This window comes from Mustela putorius, unplaced genomic scaffold (assembly GCF_011764305.1).
Source record: "Mustela putorius furo isolate JIRA1106 unplaced genomic scaffold, ASM1176430v1.1 tig00000224_pilon_pilon_pilon, whole genome shotgun sequence".
NCBI classification, from domain to species: domain Eukaryota; kingdom Metazoa; phylum Chordata; class Mammalia; order Carnivora; family Mustelidae; genus Mustela; species Mustela putorius.
The window spans coordinates 29,593,417-29,615,995 of NW_025421321.1; the positions used below are offsets into that span (position 1 = coordinate 29,593,417).

General features: G+C 40.9%; 1 long non-coding RNA gene across 2 annotated transcripts in view; it reads left to right on the forward strand.

Annotated features, from left to right (window-relative positions):
* Positions 1-22,281, forward strand: part of LOC101688418 — a 44,349-nt gene extending 22,068 nt beyond the window's left edge. For both annotated transcript variants that reach the window (XR_006606041.1, XR_198672.3), the window contains 4 exons: positions 4,317-4,426; positions 5,971-6,097; positions 8,996-9,046; positions 22,098-22,281. This is a non-coding gene — a long non-coding RNA (uncharacterized LOC101688418). The remainder of the gene's footprint in view (positions 1-4,316; positions 4,427-5,970; positions 6,098-8,995; positions 9,047-22,097) is intronic.
* The last annotated feature ends 298 nt before the right edge of the window (positions 22,282-22,579 follow it).

The following is a 22,579-nucleotide window of genomic DNA, read 5'->3' on the forward strand; positions in this document are numbered from 1 at the left end:
TAGGGAGAAAAAGGAGGGGAGAGTTATTGTTGAGTAGATACAGAGTTTCAGTTTTACAAAATGAAAAGAGTTCTGGAGAAGATGGTGATGCACAACAATGTGACATGCTGAAGCATACATTTTTTTTTTATTAAAGATTTTATTTATTTATTTGACAGACAGAGATGAGAGAGCAGAGAGAGAGAGGAGGAAGCAGGCTCCCCGCAGAGCAGAGAGCCCGATGTGGGGCTTGATCCCGAAGGCAGAGGCTTTAACCCACTGAGCCACCCAGGTGACCCATAAAGCATACATTTAAAAATGGTTACAATGATGGGGATCCTGGCTGGTTCAGTTGGTGGAGCATCGGACTCTTGATCTTGGGGTTGTGAGTTCAAGCCCCACATTGGGTGTAGAGATTGCTTTAAAATAATAATAATAATAATAAATATATTTTTAAAAATGACTAAGATGGTAAACTTTGTTTTGTGTATCTCACAATAAAAAAGATACATAAGCAATAACTGAAAAAAATGAATTGTAGAGGTAGTTACACAATTCTGTGAATATACTAATTGGACATTTTAAATGAATATATTGTATGGTATATAAATAATATCTCAATCAATCTGTTAAAAAGAAAAACCCAAGTGTAGTCAAGTAAGAAGAGAAGTGATCAATGTTCATATGACAGTGGGAATAATTGATCATTTAAGGTTCCAAGGGGGTTCAGTTGCATGGGGCAGGAGGGAAAGGGAGAGAGCAGGGTCAGGTGCAGGCCAGTTTGTTGCCAAGATGACAAAGAAGCTGAAGGAATGCTGATTTGATGATTTCAAGGATTCTTGGCAAAGTTGGAGGCTGAGAATGAGGAGGAAAATGGTGGAACAGGAGGAAATCTGAGAAAGGTGGAGAAGGCCTGAAATAGCTCCTCAGAGAATGAGAGAGAAAACTGATGGGCAAAGGCCTTGTTAAGGTTAAAAGTATGCATTTGTAGTGCTTCCAATATGGGAAGCCCTCACAATCCATTTGCTGGGGAATCAGACTCTCTGATTTCTCTCCTCAAATGCCTTCTTCCTGAGACTTTCTTACTTTCTTTTCTCCACCCTCCACACAAAGACATGTTCCTCTGAGGAACATCCATCATCTTGCTCTGGGCTGTTCCATGTTTGCTGCCATCACCCTATTTGAGGCCCTTGTCTGAACTACCACATTAAACCCAGCAAACTCCACTAAGAGTCTCGCAGAAGCACAATTCCAATCATTTCATCTCTTCACAACTGGCTACCAAAGGCTGTATGATGTCCTCAACCCAGTGACCAGGTTTTCTATGATAGGCCACCAACCATACTTGACAGGCTCGGCTCCTCACTCTCCCTCAGCACACCCTAATTCAGAGTCACATTGACTATTTGCTGTTCCTAGGTTTCTGCCCATGGTATTCACACTCTCTAGACCAAAATGCTCTCTCCACTCTCCTCTACATGGTAAAATCTTATCCACCATTCAAGATCAATTTCTTTTCAAAACTTTAATGATTCCCTGAACTGGTTCTATCCCAGAACTGGAGTTAGCCTTTCTTTTCCATGGTTCTTTGCTAATATTTCTCTCATTCCACCAATTCCCATCCTTTATGTGAACTAATTAGGAACATAGACAGTGCCTTATATGGAGTAAGTGCTGAATAAGCATTTGGTATATTGAGTTACAATAAATTAATGAAGTGAAGAGAAGCCATGTCTGAATAGGACTTCAAGGAGTCCTTTTAACCAATCTGGCAGAAACAGATGAGCCTATGAGCACTGTTTTCCCCAAAACAGATCTTTTTAATGCATTTGCTACATTTTTTATTGTGGAAAAACATATATATAATATACAATTTATCATTTTAACCATTTGCAAGTGTACAATTCAGTACCATTAAATATATTCAAAATACCATGTACCCATCACCACTGTCTACACCCAAACCTTTTTCATCATCCCCAGCATAAACTCTAGATACATTGAACAATAATCCCTCCACCCTGTGTAACTTTTATGGTACTTTCTGTCTCTATGAACTTGCTTGTTCTCATTATCTCATATAAATACACAATTTGTTCTTCTGTGTCTGCCTTATTTCACTAAGCATAATGTTTTCGAGGTCCATCTATGCTGTAGCATGTGTCAAAATTTCATTCCTTTATCTGACTGAAGAGTATTCCATCACGTGTAATATACCACATTTTGTATATCTGTTTATCTGTTGATATTCGCCATCTTCTGGCTCTTGTGAATAATGTTGCTATTAACACTGGTGTGCAAGTATCTCTCTGAGTCCCTGCTTTCAGTCCTTTTGAATATATATCTAGGAGTGGAATTTCTGGGTTATATGTAGTTCTATGTTTAACTTTTTGAGGATCTGCCAAATTGCTTTCCATAGCGGCTGCACCATTTTACATTCTCAACAGCAGTGCACAAGGTTTCAATTTCTCTATATCCTCACCAACACTTGTTGTTTTTTTAAAAAAAAAATTATAGCTGCCCTAGAAGGTGTGAAATAGGATCTCTCTGTGGTTTTGATTTGCATTCCTCTAATGATGTTGAACATCTTTTCATGTGCTTATTGGGCATTTGTAAATCTTCTTTGGAGAAATGTCTACTTAAGTTCTATTTTTGAATTAGGTCATTTTCTTTTTGTTGTTGTTTGGTTGTGTCTTTTTGGGGCACCTGGCTGACTCAGTCAGAAGAACATGTGACTCTTGATTTCAGGGTCATGAGTTTGAGCCCCATGTTAGGTGTAGAGATTACTAAAAAAAAAAAAATAATAATAATAAGTAAGCTTAAAAAAGAAGTGCGTTCTTTTTTTAAAAAGTGTCTCAGAAACATACAACATAGAAATGATTCAAGTTACCTCATGCTTGGTGAGAACCAGCAATCTAGTATGGAAAATTTCCATTTACTATCGAGCTTCCAAATAAACATATCATTTTTCTCTGTATTGTTTTTATTTTATTCAAGTGTTGGAATTTTTTTAGATCCCGAGAATTCCTTCATTGGGATACTTGGATCAGGCCTTCCAGGCAGCAACCTAGAATACCAATCTGTGTATGCCATTTCAACATCACAGAATAATCTGGAAATATGACGTTGGTTAACTCAGATTTCACCCAGGACTCAATGTAGCTTGCAGAAATATAAATTAGTCCCTATTATAGGGTAAATTATACCCCCCCCAAATTTATATGAAGTCCTAATTTATTTGGAGATAGGATCTTTAAAGAAATGATCAGGTTAAAACAAAGTCTCTAGGGTGAGCAATATCCATTATGGCTGGTGTTCTCATAAAAAAGGGAAATCTGAATACAGATATGCCCAAAGGAAGAACACCACATGAAGGTGAAACCAGAGATTGAGAAAATGCTTCCACAAGCCAAGGAAGGCCGAAGATTGCTGGCAAACTACCAGTAGCTAGGAAGCCAGGAGAGAAACATGGAACAGATTCACCCTCAAAGCCTCAAGAGGAACCAACACTGCTGACACCTTGACCTTTATTTCATTCTCCACAATCGTGAGACAATACATTTCTGTTGTTTAAGCTGCCCAGTGTGTAACTCTTTGTCAAGGCCACCCTAGCAAACCAATCCCTGCATCAATAGACAATTGTCTGAAAAGGAAATTTTAGAAGAAATCCCTGGTAGCATGTGGGAGTTGTCTGGTAAGGATGAATTGGACAGTTCCAGATCTTGATTATAGAGGTGGTTACACAAATCTACAAGTGGAATAAAATTGCATAGAACTACACACACACACACACACACACACACACACACACTCAAATGAGTGTAGGTTTTTTAAATGGTGAAAATTGAATAAGGTCTGTAGTCTAGTTAACAGAAATATACCAATGTTCATTTTCTGGTTTTGATATTATACCATAGCTGCACAAGATATCCCCTTTGGGGGAAGGGTACATAGGACATCTCGTGTTTTTACAAATTTTTGTGCATCTGTCATTATTTCAAAATACAAGATTTTGAACAGAAATATTTGGAACGACATTTCTCACCAATGTTGTTCTCTTGAGTATCTTTGTGCCACATCCATATAAGCTGCACACTGACAGAGATACCCCCTAAGGTCAGTCAGCTGATGGTCACATTCAGGAAAATTCTAAAATTACATAATAGCACACAATAGCACAGTGCTATGATCAGGAGCAAGCGATATATTTTATCTAAAATTTAAATACTTTAAGACTTCTCCAGAGAGTGGTCAAGTTCAGAAAATCACTAAAAACAAAAACAGAAAAGAGGACAAGAACAGAAAGGTTAAAAAACATTATATTGGATTTCTTTCAGAGCAGTGCTCCTGCTTCAGCCAGTAGAAGTGAATTAGTAAGAAAATTGGCCTGTGACTACAGTTTTTATTTCTGGAAAATCAGTGTCTTCCACATCCTATTAAATTCAAGGTAAGCAATTTTTTAAAAATATTATTTTAAAGGGAAGTCAAATTATTGGCATGCCTGGGGTGATTTCATGACCCTAAACCCAGCTCTGAGGTACTTAGAGGCTTTTAAAAACAACATGTCTTTAATAAAACAAGTTGAATGTGGGTGCAGAGGCATGTGAGGGTCAGATTGTTGAGAGATCCTGATTCTTCTTGGTTCTGTCATCCCAGGGCTCTCTCTCACCTCCCCCTTTGCTTGCTTGCTTTCTCCTCTTTCCACCCCTTTATTTTCCTATTCATTGTGTCATGAAGGGATGCTTACAAAGGGTCAATTCCACCCAGCATGTTTCTAGTGGAGATACAAATCACCATCAGCAGCAACTACGAGAAGTAGAGAAAAATTATAGGATGCTTTTCTCAAAGGGAGTTTCAGAAATAGAATATGTCACAACCATCCCGAAGATTGAGACTTGATCAACACTTGAAGGGAATGAAGCCACAACTCCTGGGGCTGTGTCTTTGGTCAAAGGTAGCCATTATCCTGGGACGATTAACTCTAGTGTCTTCACGGCAAACAGGTTCTTCTCCATTTGTCAGATGGAAAAATGAAATTCTTCCATTTTCAAAGAAGGCAGTTACTCAGAATACTTTTACTCAACAAAACGATTTTTTCTTCACCTCCTGAGTATGAAGGTTGCACTGGCTGCCTCCTGGGGTAGATAGTTCAATGGGGAGAAATCTCTCATCTACACTCTTGTTGCTTTTGCACTTGGCGTTCTATCTCTTGGGGGCCTTTAATGGAGACATGTTCATTGTGATTTCAATGTAGATGGATTTATTTTTTCCCTTTGCTGAATAAATTTATCATGAATGGTCTCTGCAAAAATATAATGGTGGTTCTGCCTGCACTTTTTACAAAGTTACATATCTTCTTGTCTATGAGAAGTTTGAAAGCAATAGTTAAATATAGATATTCCATGAAGGCACAATTGTAATAATAACCAGAGCTTTGGCAAATATGCACCAAAGTATATCAACTTGATTCCTGCCTTTACTCCCTTTATCTCTGTCTTTAGCCTGATGACATATATTATATCTCACCCATGTCCCTGTCTGTTTACTAACATAGACGTACTGCCTACGACACCAACATTCTTTTTATTTTGGCACAGTGTGCTTTCTGTAGCCAGTGGACTTCCTCATTTTGCCTCAATTCTAGTCCTGACCTTGCTGCTAACCAGCTGTGTGACATTAGCCAAATCAATTAATACCTCTGGGCCTTCATTCAACAAACACTTATTGAGTAACTACCTTGTATGAAGCATCATGACAGCAGGCTAAGAGGAGGCCCCTACCCTAAAGAAGCTTCAAATTTAGTAGGAGAAAAATAAAGAATGGGAGGGGGAAATGAAGAGAGAGAAGAAAGACAGACCAAAAAAACCAAACCAAGCCAAAACAAAACTGGTGTCAAGTGAAGCTTTGAAAGAGAGACTGGATTTAGCTTATCTTTTTGTACCAATACCACCAAAAGGAAGACACTAAGTAAACTGCTGTCTCATGTCCCAGGCCAGCTCCTGGTTCCCATTTCTAAAGAACTGCCTCACCTACTGGAAAAGATTTAAGCATCAGAGTCTGCTGACACAGGAAAAGGAGGCAGAAGGAAAGGCTGGCTATACTCAGAGAACTTTAGGAGGTAAGGGAAGAAAAGTCACACATATCAAATCAATGATGTATTGTTTTTCAATTTTTATGTGTATTATGAATATTGTTCATGAGTATTATTTTAAGTATTTTTTTTAAAATCCTGATTAATTTTTGTTGCAAACAATCCATATTCATTATAAAAGAGAAAATAAGAAAAGAAGAAGAAATCTGAAAACGCTCACGATTTCATGCACCTAGGCAACCACTCTCAGTACCTTTTTTGGGTGTAGATCATTTAAACACACATGTAATTATTTTAAACACACATGTAATTATTTCACTTTACAAGAGTGGGATTATAATATCCTTGTTGTTCTAATGTCTTCCTCTATAGAAAGGAAAAACCTGTATTTTAGACACATTAATAAAAATAGTTCTTACGTGCTGACTTTCCTAAGTTAGTATATTTTAATTACTCTCAATGAGAAATCTTGTAAAACAAACAAGAGTCTATGTCGATGGATGACACATTTTGCTCCCATTTTCAAGGAAACATATTTAAAAACCAAGAGGATATTTAACATGGAAAGGCTATAGTGTATGCGTTTGTTTTTAGTGTCGAAGTTCCAAGAATCATGGACCTTACTGCATTTATTTTCAATTCAGCTTTGAGGGTCAGGAGGAAAAAAGATTTATGAACTAAGATGTTTAATGATTACAAAAACTGTATCTGTTTGTTCCTAAGAGTGATCTTTTTCACATGCCATAAAGGAGTTCCATCACATTGATAAATTGTTCCCAACCGTTTGAATTAAGGATATAAAGAAATTTGTTCTCATCAGGCCATGAGCTTTCACTGAGTAAAAATACGTAGTTCAGATTTTCAATTAATGTAAATATCATCATTCCCTGAATGGCAAGAACCACATCTAGTATAAAACTTCTCTCCAAACGGACACATAAATTCAGACTCACCTGCTCATCACTTGTGATGATCAAGAAATTGTCCATCTTTCAGAGAGATCTGACCACGGAGGATGGCAGCTTTCTGTTCTCTTGCATTCATATTCGAGGGGAAAAGAGATAAACCTTAGAGGCTTTCTAGAAAGGTTCAAGTTCAGTTCCATCGTTATACCATGGCTTCCCTTTTGAGAAGAGAGACTTAAAGCAGCCACAATTTGATGCCCTCTTAGGGGTGCCATGATTGTCTTTTGCTTATGTGCCTTTAGGTAAAGGAATTCACCTTCACCTCCCCTGACATTGCTGTCTCATTAGGTGGAAGACGTAAGTGACAATGTCTTTGTAGGTAGATCTCACCCAGCCTCAAACCCAGTGGTAGACTCTAATCTACAGGGGGATGTTGGTGATAAGAAAGGATGCAATTCAAAAAATTAAGGGAGAAGATGCAATTCAGAATGCCATTCATACACATTGTGGTTGAAGACAGCTCCAAATTGGCCTTGTCCATTTTGGGTCGACTGTATTTTCTCTGCATTTGATTTCACAGAATTGGAACCCTCTGGGTTGGGTTCTCCTCCCTCTGGTCTTTAACCTAAATTCAATTCCTGCTTCCATCTTCCTTAAACAACTGCCCTTTCCCTTGAGTATTCAGCATTATACTCCTCTTCACTGCATCTTTTGCCGTCATCTAAAGGAAAACAGGAACATCAGAGGCTGTGTTCTGGAAGGACTCAGGAGGAACACAAAATATCTCTTAGACTGGATGTTGAAAAGCCGCTGTCCCTAGGGACACTCCCATGCCCCTCCCCATAGAAAAAATGTGGATGTGTTTGGCCAGCGTTCCATCTGTGATACACTGATTCTGATCTGGGAGTCAAAATAGCTCAGGAGGTTATAAAGAGAGCTCACCTTGAGCAAGAACAGCTCTTATTTTTGGTAGACATATGTAGAAAGCTTGGATTTATGCCCTATTCCAGGAAGCTGTCACTCACCTGGCTAAGTATTTCTTGCCTGCCTAATCAAGTCTGGCTCTAAGGCTACACACCAACCTATCTTTCTCTATCACTCAACATTCTAGGAACATATACCATGTTGTGTCCATTGGTAACTCTTTGTATTATAGGTCAAATGCTAAACAGAATCCATGTCCTACTCCCCAGAGTGTATTTGTTTAGTAGTTATAGTATTTGCTCAGAAGAAATTTCAAGGCTTAATTAAAGTAGATGAAGAAGTGTGAATGGTGGTTAATATGACCACCCAACAGTCAAGATTTCACCAAACATGCTTCATACAAATCCAGTTTTGTTGCCTGCTATTGCATAGAGTAGTCTATAATTAGAACTACTGCCTAGCATTAGTGAGTGTAGGGTTGCAGAAGTAGGTAAGTGACAAATACTATCTTTACTCCTTTTTTTTTTTTTTTTTGCCAGGGCTTATGGTATTCATTCATTCATTCATTCATTCAACAAAACATGTATTGAGCACCTGCTATGTGTTAGGCACTGGTTAGCACTAAGAATTAGCACTGAAAAGACAGACAAATCCCTGCTATCCTGGAGGGGGGTATATGCGTTTGACCATGAAAGCTAGTTATTATATGTAAGAAAAAAGGGGAAGAGGTAAATTTTAGAAAGGAAATCCCTGTCTTTCAGTTTAAAAACTTGCCTTCTGAGACCATGCCCAGGCTTTGGGAGTCCAGTGGTCATTCATTCTATGCAAATGACTCAAACCTCACTCATCTTTTTGAAATACTCTTATTCTATTCTGGTCATTTGAAGGCTAGGATTTAAGAGCTTTTGGTTTCTTATTTTTCTGGCTGTCTCATCCTGTCTTTTAAACCATGACAGAAAAGGATTAATAGCCAGGAGAACAGAGGGCCTGACAACTCAATTCTGTCACCCAAGAGTACGTATTAAGCTGCCACCTGTACATAGCCCTGTGGTAGATGCTCTTGCTAATAGCACGTGTGTGTCTCTTCTCCCTGCAGGACCTTGGCACACACCAAACTCTACAGGAAACTGCAGCTCAAAGGCCCATGGTGAGTGTGGGATCCGGGTCTTGGACGAAGCTTCAGCGTGTGAAAAAGAGGTAGATATGGGTCTGAGGTTAATTACATCCCAACAAGCTTGCACTCAGGGATATTGTGGGGAGGGGCTGCCAGGTGATAAGGTGAAGGTTAATGACACTATTATATACTGAAAAGTCTATGTTGTATCAACAAAGAGATAGACCTTTTTTTTTTTAAAAAAAAAAAAAAACAATGACATAATTGACCATAACTGCTCCTTGGGTGCACCGAATACAACCATGGAAAGGGGTAAGTATTAGAAGCCATATACACACAAACACCCTTACATCTGTGTACACCCCAAGCACTTTGCCAAGGAGACTCATTCTACTGTCTTTGGATTTTCAAATGACTGTGGCATCAGCTAAAATTGGGAGAACTTAACTTTTGAATATTGCGTGAAACCCATTTGAAGATACCAAAATGCAGCAGCCTAGCCTGGAGAGGGTTTAGGATTTCTTACAGGGAGATTTTAAAGCAAGGTCATAATTTCCGCATCACAACTAGGAAGGGCTTGACAAGGAGTCAACAGGGCAGGTTTGAAAACGGTGTCCACCTTGGTATGTCCCAGGAGTGGAATGCGTGCTCTGTGAATACTTGCCAAATGAAGCTCTTCAAATGTAAGAAAAATGGGCAAGTCTGCCTTCCATCACCCAAGGGCAGGAGAAGAGTGGACACAGGAACAGTCTTAGTCTCAGCTTTCTTTTCTAAAATGGGGCTGTTGCCTTAATTTTGAGGATTACATGGGACAATAACATGAAAATATTTTTCAATTATGAACATGAGCATGGATGTAAACAACAATTTTTATTAATAGGTTAGCTTTCTGTTTAAATGTTTCAATTTACTAAGGGTAAGAGTGGAAGAAGGCTTTAAAAGGAGATGTTCTTTGTCTGGATACATAATATTTAAAATGCATGTGACTCAGTACCCTCCTGCAGGTTGTTTAAAATGGAGTTTAAGGAGGACAAAAGCATAAGAGTTTCAAGGGTCGCCCTTCATGGTGGTTTACCTAGGCCTGAGGGCAGTCTCCAGATGCAGGACTATCTGGGCTAAACCCTGGATAAGTTGCTCACTCTCTCTTGTTCATCCTCCTCCATTCCATGACCTCTAATTTGAGTCCTCTCACTTCTAACAGAGTTCAAATAAACCTATGAAAATCAGGGCAAAAGCCTTTAAGGGACTGGCAAAGAAGCTACCCCTGTGGTTCTGGGGGAGATTTCAGGGGTGAGAGCAGAAGGAAAAATACTCTATCACATTCCATTTATTCTCCCAGCCTCCTGTTATCCATCTTTGAAAAGAGCTGTTGAGTTAAACAATGCACACCCAACACTGCCCACCTGAAATCAGTCACCGTGTGACTCCCAGGCTTCTCCAACCACAAATATGCAAGAATAATGTTTCCAGAGTGTCAATGGATAACATAAGTTCTACTGAGCTCAAAGTTGGAAGGCAAGTAATCAAGGTGTTTACCTGATGAATGAAGAGGGGGGAGAAGGCAGTATCATTTCAAATATATCTAGCATTTTCCCATTAAACCACGAAACCTGCAGGTATTAATCATCAAAATAAATGTGCCCTGCCCTTAGGTGCGTGCAGCCTTGCATGAGAGAAAGCACCAGTACAGAGCTTCATTTCATCAAATTACTGAAGATGAAATGAATTTTGAAACAATATCCCAGGTGAATTAGACGTTTAGCTACTTAACAAGACGCTTTGCTAGGACCCTCGTTTATTATTTTGAGATGTTAAGTCAGTTCCTGCTGATAATTCAGTACTGTCCTGTTCACATCTCCATTACTCCACGGGCGGGAGATTCCAGGGCTAATGGCCAGACCCTTTTGTATCTTGAGTTTGGCATTGGAAATGGTTCTGAGAGCATCCCACTGAGCCAAGAGTCAAGTTAGAGATCTCCTGTGCAGAAAAGGGGTGGGCATTCCATTATTCTGCAATACAGCAGAGTAAAATAAGTAGGATTTCATTTAAGCTGGGTTTCTCTTTTAGATTAGGTTAAATGGCCAAGATGCTAAAAGCTCCCTATCGTCCAGGAGTCAAGTGCCTCTGTCTGCTGATTCTGACCATTCTGGCTGTTAGTCATATTCTGAAAAGCTTTTGATAATTGTCTTAACTGTAGGGAGACATCTCATGTGTCTTGCTAAGAACCGGCACATTTTCATATCGAAAAGGTACTGCTGCTCCTTCTATAAGTGTCTTCCTTCCTTCCGGGGTATTTTCAAGGCAAGACTGAGAGTTTTAAACCAAACTGTGATTTTGAGTTTCAAATGTTAGTCCTCAGTTTGGGGAGGAAAAATGTTTAGAGGACAAGTCAGAATATCAATATTTCAAAGTGTACCCTCTAGAAAGATATCTGTTTCGGAAGAAAGTTCTTGAAACAGAGAAAGCTCATTTCCCAGTTTTAAAAAAAAGATACAACTTAGAAAAGGATAAAGCAGTAGTATCACCAAACTTCCCTCCCCCATCTCTGGTCTGACCTTACCCACCAAGGACCACTCTCCTCTCCAATGGAGGCCAGAGGGAGGAGTCCTTCAGCAACAGAAAATCCCTCTTCCACCCACTGGTTGATGCTTAAAATTCTACTATTACGACTTAATCCCTTTCGTTTCAGCTTTGATCCCAGTTAAAATGCAAATACCTCTGGGTGGGGTAACATTTTTAAACTGTTATCAGCCCTTTTCCAGTTCACTGAGGAGGAAGGAGCTGGGCAAATTTCACTAGGGTTGTGAGGAGAGGTCTGGAGGCCAGAGAACTCTGGAGGAAATGAAGTGTGAACACAGCAGGAGAGCTCCCAGGGGCAAAAGCCAACCAGACTCTCCCAGCTGCTGAATCAGGACAGGATCTGAAAACAGGACAGCATACATCTATGTAGAAATCCCTCCACCCAAGAATGGGAGAAAAGCATTTGGTGAACAATGGGACAAGCTACCATTATACTTAGAGATCATTCAACTGTTGGGGCTCATTCTATGTAATGGCTAATCCTCAGGGTTCAGCCTTTCTGTTCTAACTTTAACTAAAAGGAGAAGTTTAGCCTTGTTAAAGCTATTATCTGTTCCTAAACTGCATAGTATATAAAATGTAAATGTGATCACACCACTCTTAAATTATTATAACAATACGCCATTCTGTTTTCTTCCCCTTGACATTTACAAAATTCATTTGGAAGAGTGGGATCTACCTCACAGAGATTAGTGATAAATCATGTATTTTTAATGAATATCAATAGGAGAAACCCCATGACATAGCCCACCATCTAATTTGATTAAACTGTGCTTAAGGCAACACTACCTCTCTGGCTAGGGAATAGCTCCATAATGACTTTGTGAGCATTATTGCAGGCTGTTTTAATGATTTAATGAACTGCCTCTATATTTAGTTCAATAGCCTTAAAATGATTAGTGTTTAAGAAAAATTAGCTCACTTTGATTTGATTCTATTTGATGGTAAGTTTAAATAACCTAACCCTTCAAAACACAGTGGAAAAAAAAATCCTAGAATCACAGCCAGCTAACTGCTAGAAAACATTATGCCCATCATTAATAACCGTTCATTTATGTTTAGCTACAGTATCCAGCCTGACATGCTCATCCGAGGAGCTGGGCTGTAGGAACAGGGCTAATGCTGCATTTCATCTTCCCTTTCTATCATGGGGAAGGGGCGGGGGGAGGGGTGGAGATGGGCAAAGCATGAAAGAGTCTTCAATTTCATATGTTGGGCTATAAGGAATTTTCTCTAGTTCAGATCCAAAGTGGGTATCTGTCAACACTTGGGAGACGTCCCAGGTTTCTAAAGGAGGAGGAGGGGAAAATTGGTGTGAGGTTTTGAGCCAACCCCTCCCGCTGTGATGTGGGCAGCCAGCATGGTTAGGCCTGAGCAGTGTGGTCAGGAAGCTCCCTGGGACACCCCGATGGGAGTCAGGGAAGCTTTCTGCAAAGAGGACTGAGGCAGATGGCACTTTTTAACAAGGGTAAGTGATCTGAGAGTTGGTGTGACACAATAGGGACCAGAGCCAACTCCTTATTCCGAGGTGAAAAGGGTCATGGCACACAAATAGAAGTCTGCTCTGTCATATCCCCATGGGCCACCACAGCACATCTACACCCCAAAACATGGAAAGTAATTGAAGTATTGGGGAACCAACTACTGCACTTCATCTGAAACACCCAGGCCAATTGTCTTCTGATGGTGTAGAACAGTGCGAAATCATCTTAGAGAAAAGTCAGAGATTGGAAAGTCCACGATTTGAGAATAATCATAGGGAATATTTATTGAGCACTCACTAAATCCTAGGCTCTCTTTCCTCTTCACATCCTCTCTAAGAGTAAAAAGTGTGATTCTCCCCACTTGCAGCAAAGAAGCCAAAGCAGAGCTAGCAAGCAGCTTGCCCATGGCATGGCCACGCAGCTAAGGGGAAGCAGGGACAGAGTGAGTATTCGGAGTTAGAAACAGGGACAGATTTAAACAAAATGAATGTGAAAAGAGGATTGGTGAATATCCAGTGATTCACCAAATGAGGCCGCTCACCCCAGTCTCCATTACTCAGAGCTGTCGCTGTGCGTTCCTGGGCCTTAGGGGCAAGAATATAATCCACTAACCGTCACCACTCCTTGTCCTTAGGAAAGGAGGAGAAATATTTCTCAATGAACCATTGTCATCTTGATGACAAAGCCCTGTATTTCTTGGCACGTATTATGTATTCCCAAGACACTTTTCCTCTCTGTCTCTGTTAATGTCCCCCCTTCATCCACACCTCCAGCCTGCCCCTTCCCACATTCAGATATGTGCACACATGCACAGGCATACGTTTCAGTCCCGTTGGAAGGCTGTTACTGAGCCCCTAGTGTGGATACCATACTCAAAAATAAATGGAACAGGGCCTTTGCCTAGGGCTCTGGACTTGAGGGAATACACAGTCTCTTGAGGAGAAGAGACTATTTCAAATAATGGTGCACAATATCTCATGATCATAACCTCTTCCTTGGCATAATCCCAGACAACCGGAAGCTTTTTCAGAGTCCTCTTGGCAAAAGTTTCAGTTTCCTTTCTCCCGTCTGGTACGACCCTCCCCCAGGTCTCAGAGGCACCCCTTTTCTTTCCCACCCCTACTCCAATCTCCAATCTTCCTTCTATATCTCTTCACCAAAACCCCTAGCCTTTAATTCTTGACTCATTTTCTCAAGGCCAACAGTTCTGACATGCTCCTTCTGGACTTGCATGTAAATAACTGAGAATAACATGCGTCTTCTGATCCAAAAGGGGCCATGAGCATCTATCCTGTGCTGTTGAAGAGTATCAGGCCATTTGTGTAGGACACTGCTTGATGGCAGAGTGGTGAATTCTTATATATAGCAGAAAATGTATATGAATGAAGTAAGCCATATGGGAATTGGCAAACCAGAGATTCACATTCCATCCAAAGTGGGCAGCCCCACTCAGCAACAGCCCTTTGTTACCAAGCAGTGATGCCAGGATGACCAGAACACCCAAATTTAAAAACAAAAAAACAAAAAAAACAACCCCACAATAAAGATTTTGTAGGAAGTGTTCTAATTTTTTTAAGCTAGCTCATTTTCTAAAACGAATGAATACCTTATAGGCCAAACAAGACATACCTGCAGTCTAAATACAGCCCACACCTGCTAGTTTGCAACCTCGGCCCCAAAGTAACACAGCAGCATTGACAGACTAGCTATGTGAGGACCAGCATATGTAGGAATTTTAGCACGGTGGCCGCAGCTCAGCGTGGAAAGATGCTCTCCCTGGATGTTCACCAACCATGCTCCGGACACTAAAATAAGCATATAGCATCAGATGAGACTAACACGTGCCTCTTGGGGTGAACCAAAGACTCTAGATGTTGCTGCTAATAACTTTTCCTGTAAGCCACCCAAATCTCTAACTCTAGATGGAAAAAAAAAAAAAAAAAGCTCCCGGCTGTGCATTTGCAATATCCAATCAGAATTTAAAATTACTTGACCTACATTTAGATCTTCTGACTCTGGTTTTGAGTACTGTGTTCTTGAAACAGCTGCTGTGGAGTTGAGGATTCTAACCTTGTTTGTTACTTGCCTGTGCCCTGCCTCTGAGGGCTTCCTGTAATCATAAATCCAGTTGTTTTAATAGAAAACAGCAATTTTCACACAAGACATGTCTCGAAATTTGGGAAGCATTGTAGGAAAATAGAAAACCATGATTTTCTTAAAGTGGGGAATCCCATTAATTTCCCACTTGAAATTCCATCCTTTCCTGGCAAGTGGAATACTTACCCTGAAAACTGGGATAAAGAGATAGATCAGTGGGTTTGGACTCGAAAGGGAAAATCTCAACAGGTTTCCTGTATGTGCAAAGCCACTTGAAATTGAGTATGTGTCAACACAGATTTAATTAACTCCTAGCCAGGACATATTGGAAATGATCCCAGAAAGTTGGGACAAAAGAGAAGGTGTTAATTTCTCAGCAGGAGAAAAAGTGCCTTTTAACTGCATTGGATTATGGCTCAGGACTGGGTAAATTTTCAGATGATCCATTTCAGGTGGACTGAAAACAGGTGGCAATAAAAAATCAGCAAGTCAGTCCCTGCCAATAAGTCTGGAAGACAGGACGGAGCCCAGTGATCAACACCACGAATGTTATTCAGTTATCCCATGTACAAGTAGTCCCAGATTCCCTGATTCCAGAAAGGATGGCAATGCGGTATCCTCAAAAACTTAAAATCAGGTTTCTCTGCAAGAGTTAAAATAATTTTTTTAAGTTGCACTTATTGGTATGATTATCCATTTTTGGAAGAAAGCCAAGAGGTTGAGAAGTTTGGGACTCTCAAACCCCAACTGATAATTGATATGGACTGAATGTTTGTGCCACCCCTACTCCCTGCCAGATTTCATATATTGAAGCCCTAACTCCCCAATGTGATGGTATTAGGAGGTGGGGTCTTTGGAAGGTAAATAGGTTTAGATGAGGTCCTGAGAGGGGAGCCTTCCTGGAGGGATTAGTGTCCTTAGAAGAAGAGAAAGAAACCCCAGAGTTCTCTCCTTCTCTACTATGTTGAGGATACAGCAGGGAGACTCTCAGCACCCTGGGAGGGGCTCTCATTGGGAATCAAATTGGCACCTTGATTTTGAAGTCCCAGGCTCACAAGCTATGAGAAATAAATTTCTGTTAAGCTACCCAGTCTAGGATATTTTGTTGTAGCAGCCTGAGTTGACTAAGACACTTGGGGAAGCAGAATTTAATACAATTGTGATTTAATAAGGAGACACAAAAATCAATGGTATTATACATAGTTAGGAGAAAGCCTGGAACGTAGAAAGAGAAGTCTTTGGAGGGGGAAATTAACCCTGTTTATTCATTGGTGTTCAGGCGGGAGAGTCACCAAGACCAGGGAATGTGAACTTCCTGTTCCCTGGAGAAGTGGACTCTGGGGCAGAGGTGACTCATGAAGCCACACAGTGGGCAAGACTGAATATTCCCCCAAAGCAGTCCACTTTTCTACACCATCATTCCAAACTCACCAAACAACCCTTTCAAGACAATTCAGGCCTCCCAAGCACAGATGCCAGGAAGGAGCTAGGCAGGAAGCTCTAGCATTTCAGTCATTTTTTAAAAAGCAGTTCTTTAACTATTGAGAAGATGTCTGACTTCTATACATCAGTCTCCTGTGAGCTTTTTTGATGTGAGTCTGTTTCCCCAAGTCCGATTAGCTTCTGATAATAATACAGTGAAGAGCCAGGCCCAAGACAACAGTACATTTACCAACAAATTATCTTTTGGTTGAATAGCAACTCTGACTCCCCCTTACCCCCTTTTGTACCTAAATTGTTTTTCACATGCCCAGCCCCACTCTAGGTGCCCAGAGGTTATAAAGTATTGTCCTTGGTGTCTTGTACCTGCCAATCTACTTGGGAAAATTAAATAGGACCCACAAAACAATGAGAGAACAATATACAATAGCAGGTGATCAAGTGTCTGTATGGCTCATCAGATACCATTAAAGCTAAAAGAAGAGCACAACCCTTGGGGATTAGTATTATGACACCAGTAATCATAATATGTTTGATTTTATCATACTTCATCATCAATCAAGCAATTACACATATTTAATCTAATTTAACCCTCTGGCTGACTAGTGGAAGCAAGTGCTCTCACCTCTCAGTAAAGATGAAAAACCTGAAGCCCAGAGAGCCTGTTAGTTGGTTAAAGTCTTAGGTCTAGGCAGAAGCTGAGCCCAGTCTCAAGTCCAGATCTTCTGATTCCAAGGTCAGTGTCCTTCTTTTTTTTTTTTTTTTCCTTCAGATTTTTATTATTTATTTGATACAGAGAGACACAGTGGGAGAGGGAACACAAGCAGAGGGAGTGGGAGAGGGAGAAGAAGTCTCCCTGCTGAGCAAGGAGCCTGACGCAGGACTCGATCCCAGGACCCTAGGATCATGACCTGAGCCAAAGGCAGACAGACACTTAACAACTGAGTTGCCCGGGTGTCCTGGTCAGTTCTCCTTCTGCAATATCCAGATGAAAACAGAAAAGGAAGTGAGGTGAATCCTGAGGACTTTTAGCAGGAGGAGAAAAAGACACAAGTGGGTTCTGTTATGCAGGGAAGGCTTCCTGAAGGAGACAAGATTTGGGGGAGAACCTATAGGATGGATGGGCATTAGAAAAAGGGAAGAAGAGGTCTTAGGCACAAGGTCAGGCCTTCCTCCCTAAAATGACCTGAGGTGCCCTCAACTCCTGCCTTTACAATTCAAGACAAAAACAACAGTCTGTGCCATCAATAGATCCAGGTTTTGTGGAGTCTGAAATGTGTAATATTGAAGAAAAAAACAATACAAATTATAAATATAAAAATGCTCCGGGCCCTCTAGGACAGGCCCCTAAAAATCTTTAGCATCACATAAACCCACCTCTGGTCAATCACTGACATTCATAAGGCCCAGACTCTTTTCAGGAACCGTCTGCCGATCCTTCTACAAAGCTGTGAAAGTCTCCTGTCCTCCCAGAATCCAACTTACAGAAAAGACCTGTATTGTTTAGGATTTGGTTCAGTTGCAAGTAGTGACAACCACCACCACCACCACCACCACCACCACCATACCACCAAACCAGTGGCATAAATGAAAGAAAAGGTTACTTCTCCCCATATAAATGTGGACAGTTTGGTTTACATGGCAACTTAATGGTCATCCAGGACACAAGCTCTTTCTATCTTGTTGCATACTTAATGTATGGTTTCTACCTCACAGCCCAAGATGGCTGCCTGAGTCCAATAATCACCTATAGCCAACATAAAGGATCAACTTCTGGAGGACATGCATATTTTTCTCTTTAAGGATAGTGCCTAGGAGTTGCACATATCTCTTAAGCTTGCATCCCATTGGTTAGAATTTAGTCACATGGCCATACCAAGAACTATGGTCTCTATTCTGGATGACCATGCAAACAACTAAATGTGAAGGTTTCTGTTACTAAGGAAAGAGAGGAAGTGTATAGTAAGAATCAATTAGCCACAGAACTCAAGTTCCTTTAAGGAAGACTGTAGAGCTCCCAGTGAGGTCACTAAGAATGAACATGATAGTCATTACTCTACCACTTGGAAGCAAGATCACACCCAGGCAAGAAATGGTCCATTTCATGCAACCTGCTTCAGGCCCTAATGAAAATCACTGGAGAGGAAAGCTAAACGTGTGCAGCTTTCACGACCATTAGTAACCTTAAGCCCTTGAAGGAGCTAACTCAAGTCTCTCCAGCAAACCTGGGTTCAATGCCTAGCTCCATCAGTTACCAGATGTGTGATGCTAAGGTTACTTATGGTTGCAAATGATGGAAATTCAACTCAAATTAGCTTAAATTACATATGGAATTTACTGCTTTGCCCCAACCCAAAAGTTTAAGATGCCGACTAGCTTCAAGAATGACTGCATATAATCATGTGATGATGTTTCAGTCTTTGACTCTGCTTCCCTCCAGAGCTGGCATCTTTCCCAGGTGGATTGTATCATCAGGAGCAGAAAGTTTACCAGCAGGGCTTATAGTCCCCCCATTGAAGAAGAGTCCTTTTTCTGATTCTCTTAACCAGAGATCCAGAGTTAGCTCTAATTGGTCCAGCATAGGAGATCTACACTTGTCCGAGCCTATCACAGTGTCTCTAACTGGCCAGGGAGCTGGGTGGGTCTGGTATTACCTGAATCACAAGGGCTGAGAGTGAGGGAGGAGTGGTTTCCCAGAGGAAACTGGGAGTGCTATTAGCAGAAAAGGGAGAAATTATGCTGGTCAGGCAGAGGCAACAGAAGCTCGGGGTTTTTTTCATCTCTTAGTATAACACTAACCAGATATGATAATTATAAGAATTAAATGAGATAACATGTATAAATGAATTTAGTATAATGCCAGGCAGAGCAGGAGCCTCATAGATATATTTATCATAAATATATCTATCATAAAGAAATAGGGTCAAGAGCCAGGACAGAAACTTCAGAGCAGAAAGCCAGCAAAGGTGGTGTTGGCTGGGGACAGACGGAATTGTGTGGCAGGCCAGAGGAGAGAAGTCCCATGATAAGAGTATGGGTGTTCCCAGGAGTGCACCAGCAACCAGAAGCAGGCCAAGCAGCTTCAGCAGATCAGGGATCAGACCTGGAGCTAAGACAGCTGTGGTAGAAGGGGCAAGGACCAGATATCAAGCAGGGCCCTGGAAGGAATCAGAAGCCACTTAAAAAGCTTTGACTGAAGTATTGAATGAAGGGCCTCTTTAGGGAGGCGTAGTCAGAGTTAAGTGAACCTTAATGAGTGTGAAGGCCCCAGATTGCAGCCAAGAGGGTGGCATTTTCCATCCCCCCTCAAGGGGCCAGGGGAGGAATTGCTGAATGCCAGTGAGAACTGGAGGAGGGGGCCCCCTGGCTGGAGCTAACTTCACAGAGTGATACAACCCTACTCGAACCAGAGCGCTCTCCTCCAGCTTTCTGTCTGCCTGCCCATGACTCCTCTTGGCCAACCCAGAACACAATGAAACTAGGGTAATCAACCTGCCAAGGTTGCCTTCCAAGGACATAGATAAAGGCGGAGATCTGGAGGAAAGAATTAAATATCTAGTACAGGGTAGGGGTGGGGGCAGTGAAATAGATGAAGGGAGTTAAGAGTAAACTTATTTTGATGAGCACTGAGTAATACATGGAACTGCTGAAACACTATACTGTATACCTGAAATGAATGTAACACTATATGTTAACTACACTGAAATTTTTTCAAAAAGTTTATTTTCATATGTAATATATAGAATTTCTAATATCAGATCAGAAAATGTATGTGCACTTATAAGTCATAATGGATAAATATATTTCAACCTACACTAAAACATATTTTGTCACCAAAGTAGACAGTGTCTAGTATATAATATTTAATATATTTGTGTACAAAGTATGTTTCTTTCACTTATCAACTTAAATAAAACTAATGCTAATTTGGTTTAAAAAAAAAAAAAAGAGGACACTTGAGTGGCTCAATCAGTTATGCATGTTCTTTCAGCTCAGGTCATGATCCCAAGGTCCTGGAATCAAGTCCCACATTGGGTTTTCTGCTCAGTGGGGAGACTACTTCTCCCTCTCCCTCTGCCTGCCACTCTACCTACTTGTTCTTTCTCTCTCACTCTTTCTCTCTGTATCAAATAAATAAAAATAAAGAATCTTTAAAGAAAAAAAAAAGACTATCTAGTCCAGCCACATCAATGGCTTCTAGAAGGGACCCTAATCCATGAAATCTGCTGTCCCTGACCCAAAGCTACAGGGAAAAAAGTGATGTTGACTTTTCCTCCTACTCATGATATCCCAGCACTGAAAGAATGACATGAACTCCAGAAGGTCAAAAAGGCTTGGAGCTCCAGGAGGGGGTTCTGGGCAACCCAATTTCTCATGGGCAGAAAACCTTCTCCTTATCCCAGCCTTACCAAGACCATTACCTCATAGGCCCTTCCCCAAGGTTTGAGCCAATGAGATGGTGATTGGCATCAGAGTTGGGGGTAGCCTCGATCTGCAGGGAGCTGGGCTAGTTTATGCTTTATTCCTGGAAAGAGCCCCTAAAGACCTGCACACCCATGGAGCCATGATCTCTTATAACTATCTCCAATCTCCTATGCCTAGTCTGCACAACTGGGCTTCCCTTCCACTCTCCGTGTGTCTCCTAGCTCCTGGCATACTTGGGACACAACCCAAACTCTAGCCAGTTTGGCCTGACACTCTGAAAGCTATTTTCCCAGCATGGTCCTGGTCCATTATACAATGGTGCTTACTAAATGTTTTTCGAGAAGGTCTATAGTGGTTCAGAGTACAAATCCTGAAGCCAGTGGCTCCACCACTTACGGTGTGCCTTTGTGTAAGTTACTTGACATCTCTTTTCCCTGTTTCCTTTTCCATAAAATAGGGACAATAATAGTACCCACTTCATAAAGTTGTTGTGATAATTAACTAATTAATAGCTCTAAAGTGCTTAGAACATGTCTGACACATAGTCCGAAACTAATGACTTTTACCTAGTATTACTACATTTTGAATGAATGAAAGTTGAGCTGGTTGTGGCAGAAACAAGGGCTGAATTCAGAAAGCTGGTCTTGAATTATTAAATTCCTTCTCTATGGGTGGGAAAAAATGGCCAATATATATTCTCAATTATATTCTACTTGGGTTTGGGGGTATCTCCCTGCAAGGTTCCATCCTTGATGATGTAAAGCCATGCTTCATGTGCTTTTGTGATTATGTTCATTAACAGGATGAGAAGTGAGTTATTTTTGGTGTGTCTGGAGACAAATCAGAAAGTCCATAAGAACTAAATTAATCTTTCAAAAGTATCTATTGGTGATCAGTGTGTGTTTACACAGACTCTTTGAACATGATGAAGGCATCATATGTGCTGCATGCTCTGCTGAAACCAGCTTTCTGGAGGCTGAGAAATGTTTAGAGAACTTGTCGAAATAGCTCTTTAAAGCCAGCTTAATAAGCAATGTCCTCCCTGTCCCTCTTTCCAGGCTCTGCTGTCACAGACAGTCCCACATGGATGGCGCAGCCCTAGATGGCAGTCAAGGAAGCCAAGGATAGGAGAAATTGAGCCACCCTTACCATGACTTAATATGTAAAGCAAAAAATGAAACCAATCCACTCTCCTTCAGATCATAGTGAAATTTGGTAATTAAACTTAATTTATATAAAGAATTCAACCTCTAGAGCCCCACCATCTCCTTTTGACTTTAAAAGATAAAACAACAAAGATTCATTTAAAGTTATGAGTATGCTTTCCCAGTTCCTCTCTTGTCACTTCCCGTTTCCACATTCAGACCTTTTAACCATCAGCAAGTAGGGTGGGGTTTCTCCACATCACCTTATGAGGGTCTTTCCTACCATTTCCCTGCCTGGAGATCTCTGACACCAGAGCTGAAGCCCAGAGCCCCTCCTCATATTGTCTATCCAATGAGAGGACGAAAGTTGCGTTCTAGAAGTGTTGGAAGGAATC